Below are 4,900 nucleotides of genomic sequence, written 5' to 3' on the forward strand. Positions count from 1 at the left end.
TCACGTCCCGAACTCCCGCGTCAACCCGCCCTCGGCCGGCAGCTGGCAACGCCTCGCGCGTGGTGTCGGGAAGTGTAGTCCAAAGCGGGCACACTGGTCCGCAGCCGGTTGCCCCAATAGCCGCCGGCAATTTCTCGCGTTGCACTTTGGGAAATGTAGTTCACTGCCACTAACCGAGGCTCTCGTCTACTTCGATCCCGGGGAATGGCCTTTCTGAGGCGTTGCTTGGTCAGGCGTGCTGCGCGTGCGCACGCCTGCTCAGTGCGCACGCACTGCTCAACCGTCTTCCGCCCTTCTAGTAGTGCAAAAGCGGAGAGGAACTTGGGAACTTGGCTTTCCAGGATTTTGGCCTTATGGGTGCGGAGACAGAGAGATGCTGTAGTCAGGGAGAATTATTTGTAATAGAGCAGAAACGAAGTGGAAATACCCCAAACGTGACTAGAAAACTGGAGAAAAGACCTCGACCGGAAAAACACAACTAGCTACACAGATGGACAAGAAAGTTCCGACTCAGCTCAAGGAAATGCAAATAAAAAGGGTTTCTCCCTGTTGCCCCCTTTATTTTTGCCTAAGAGCCTGTCACCCAAAGAACTTGCTTAAGAGTTATCTCTGTGCTGATATAATAGCTGTAAAATGGAAAACAAGCATTTTCCCCCCATGAAATGATGGTAGGCATTCCTTAAGCAGACCACAGAAATGGGAAAGGAATACTACAGACATGTATAAAATACTTGCTGGATGTGGTGGTGCATATCTTTAATATCAGTACAAAGGTGGTACAGACAGGTAGATCTCCGAGTTTGAGGCTAGCTTAGTCTACATATTGAGGTCCAAGCCAGCCAGGGCTACATAATGAGACCCTGCCTCAAATTTTTATTTTTTACAAAAAACAAAAAAAGTAGGTGTGGTAGTTGACAGCAGTATTTCTGTGGCTGTGATGGGATGGGGATGGATTCTGGCACTCCTGAGCCACAGAATACTGAGTGTTACAGCTAGAATGGAAAGGTATTCTGGCAATCGGGAGCCAAGAAATACCATAGGTCTCAGTAAGCATAGCAGTTTACAGCTCTACTTCAAGACAGTGTATCAGCTCTGCACTTGCAGGAGAGGGCTTCTCCATTGAAGTTATAGTTGGGCTCTGGTCCCCTGGGGAGTGGAGTTTAACGAGTTTGCTTCCCAGGGAAAGGTTTCTGGAGGAGAGGCTATCTCAGCTCTCTCATTCAAGAGATTTATTGGGAGGGAAGAATCCAGGAGAGTGGCTGCCTCTGCCAGGGTGGCAGAGGACAGCTAGGCAGCTAGAGCAGCACCCAGTTAAACAGGCATAGGATTTGTGTAGGGCTTCTTACAGGTGGAGTTTTTCCAGGGAGAGTTCCAGGGTGAGCATTGGTCAGATTTCAATCCCTAAACTCAGATTGGCTAGATCTCTGGCTCAGGGATTGGTTGATTTTCTATACAGGTTTAGGGTCAGATTTGGCTCTGATTTCAGGGCCAAAGTGTGTTTCTTTCACTGGTCCATTTTAGCCATTTGGCTCTAATGGTAGGGCCAAGGCTCTGATTCCAGGGACAAAGTGTGTTTCTTTGGCTCTCTCTGCTCAGGGTGTGATTCTTTAGCTGGCCCTGTCTCCTTACAGTAGTCTACATCTATGTATTATTGTTTATGATTTTATTATGCTTTTCATAAGTCATCCCTTTAAAAGATGCAAAGGGGACTGGAAGAGGTGTCTTAGTAGTTAAGAGCTCTTGCTACTCTTGGAGAGGATCCTCATTAAGTTTGTAGCACCCACACGGCGGCTCAGAACAGGTAACTCCAGTCCCAGAGGAGCTGACTCCTTCTAGCCTCTAATGACAATGCACCTAGGTGGTGCACACCAATATATGCAGGCAAAACACTCGTATATATAAAAGTATTAAATTGTGGATACATACACACACACACACAGAGAGAGAGAGAGAAAGAGAGAGAGAGAGATTATAAGGAGTGAGTCTTGTTAAGTTGCTGTGGCTGGAGTTCTCAACCTCTCAAATACCTGGGGGTACCAGAAATATCAAACTTCCATTATTGTATTGTTGATAATGAGAAAAATGAAATGTATTAAAGGAAAATGAAGACTTTTATGAACTTTGACGAAAATTGAGTTCTATAGAAACTCTTTAGCTACTGTTTTCCCACTGAAGGTTTAATTAATTATCCTAGTCTATAAGGTAATCTAACAATAGCTAATGTGAAATGAAATTACTAACTCTGTTACATTCCAAAGATGTAATAGTACATTAAACTCAAGAGGAACAAAATGGCAATCTCCTATTGGAAGAAGTAGGTGAAGGAAAGTGGCCCAGTCTCTGGGAGCCCCCCCCTTTTAAATTTTATTTTTGTTGTTGTTGTTTTGTGATTGAGATTGAAGCCAGGGCCCTGTGCCTACTAACCATATATTCTACCCATCTCCATCCTATTCCTTTACACATGCCATTTGTTCACATAGAGAAATAAGGAAATTCTCCATATTTTATCTATATCTATATCTATTTACCTATCTAACTCTAATTTACTACTGAAGATGAGAATAGAGTTGAGCCATTTGAATGTACTATGAGGTTAAAATGTACTAGATTTAATTTCAAGTTATCTGGAATTGAGTGAGTCATGGTGTAGTCCTGGGAAATGCTACTTAAATTCTGGTTCTGTTTCCAAATATTAAGGAAGAATAAGGACCTTACCGTCCATTATGAGAACTAATGCAAGTAAAATGAGTATAATGCCCCTGCATTTCTTCTCAAACCTTAGCTCATTGAAGTTCAAGGTTTCCTCCACTAGATGGTGGTGATACAAAAATTAACCATAAAATCATTCCTTATTTTGAATTGCTTAGCCAAACTGAGTTTGTTTTGAATCCACACAAATTCAAATACATGTAAACCCTACAGAAAAAAAAATTACAGGAAATGAAATCTCTTCAAACCAAAAACCTAGAATTGGATTTTCTCCTTTAGGACTTCACTGGTAGCTTTCAGCTGTTCCGTACTGCTTACTTTGAGCTGTGTTAGCCATCTTCCTTCTCCTGCCTCAGAGTCAAATGGGAACCATGGGGTCATCGGAGGCTCAGATTAAAACTTTCTAACCCCGGAGTTCAATGAGCACCATAGTCAGTGTCCCCTGACTGCAGTGCTTGAACGTAGGTATACTTCAAGCTTCGCTAGACTGCTGACCCTCTCTCTGAGCACTGTCTTGGACCCTTGTGTCCATAGTCAAATTTGGTTAATTCCGTCCTGCAAACATCTCAGCCATCTTTAGTCACCTTCAGCAAAGCTAGCCCTGTGGTCATTTGCCATTATTGCTCCACGATTCCCCTACTCTACAAAGTTCATGTTTGTCTTTTTGGTATTCTCTTGATTCTATGCCACATTGCTTATTAGGCTTATTCTATTACATGATAGATATTTTCTTGGTACTGCTAATAGGACTTTTTAATTCTCTTTCCTTACCTTTATTGTTATAAAAAATAGTATGGATTTTAAAAAGGTAATTTCTTTCATATCTGTGACTTCCTGGTAGTTTTAAGTGCTTTTAGGTGGACAGAGATAATACCAGATCACTGTCTCAAGCACATATAAGCCAGGGTTATGGCATCAGATTTTTTAAGACAGAAAGAGCTTCTGTTGAAGACTGACACTGACACAGGAAATGTGTTCAGATTTATCATGCCATTTGTTAGCATCAATCCGGTTTATAGGAAGAGGGGAGAAACTGCTTAAAAGCAGGATGGTAGGAAATGGACTATTCACGTATGTATCTTGTGCTCAGGCATAGACAGTCATACCTTATCCCAGGTTGCATGTTTTCCATGCTCCTTTCAGTGAGAAGTATCTTATATTGTGTGAATGGTGAGTTTGTAACAGCAGAGGGCATCAGCTGAGCGAGCAGGTTTCTTCTACCCATGTTCAGCTAGCTAGCTCCTGTTTTTGCTGGTTTCTGGCAGGTTCTAGAGGTAGTTCCGGCAAAACAACTTCAAAGAGCTTTGTGTTTATTTACTTTATACCTGGTCCCTAGCCAGTTTCATTTTTAGCATAGAAAAAAAAATGTATCTGATCTTTTTCCAGCTGGCACAGATTTTCCAAAACTGGGGTTTTCCTGAGTGCTAAGATGCCTGTGTTATGCAAAAAGGCAATGCCCAATGTAACCGTACTCCTTACAGCCCAGTGTTCCCTAGGGTTGGAACTTGGACAGTGATTTAACCAATGTTGCCTATAGGATGAACCTCCAGTAAAAAAAAAAAAAAAACAAACCCAGTGGATCCCTGGTGGTGAACACCCTGAATTGAGGGAGGTAGCATGTCTTTCCAGAAAAGAAGGAGCACCATGCCTGGACCCCAGGCCATACTGCTGTAGTTTGAAGCTGGAATGTCCCTCCAAGCCTCCTATGCTACCACCTTTACCAACCTGTGGTACTATTGGGAGATGGCAGGAATTTTCTGAGATGAGTCCTTGTGGAAGTCAAGTCGCAGGAGAGGTGTCTTTGTGGAGGATATTGCAGGATATACAGCTGGTACCAGGATAACACTTTTTGAGTTTTCCATTATAATATTAAATATTTTCAAGTTATTGGAGAAAGCATGTCTCTTTATCTTATGAACACTTGACAACATTCTGTATTAATCCTAACTTACAAGCAACAAAACTCTGTTAAAGGTAATTCCTTAACTTAATGACTTTGTGCTTCAACTAGCAGCTGTTGTGATGTTTAATGATCAGAAACACTCCAGGCAGCTTTTATGCTCATACCCAATTCCCCACCCATGCACACCATGCCTAGAGTACTTTTCTAGCCTTCTACTAGTTGGGACCCTGGTTACCTTTCTGCATAGAGGTGCTATTGTTAGCATCTCCCTGGTCCCAGGCCGTTTTG

The sequence above is a fragment of the Phodopus roborovskii genome, unplaced genomic scaffold (assembly GCF_943737965.1).
Source record: "Phodopus roborovskii unplaced genomic scaffold, PHOROB, whole genome shotgun sequence".
Lineage (NCBI taxonomy): Eukaryota > Metazoa > Chordata > Mammalia > Rodentia > Cricetidae > Phodopus > Phodopus roborovskii.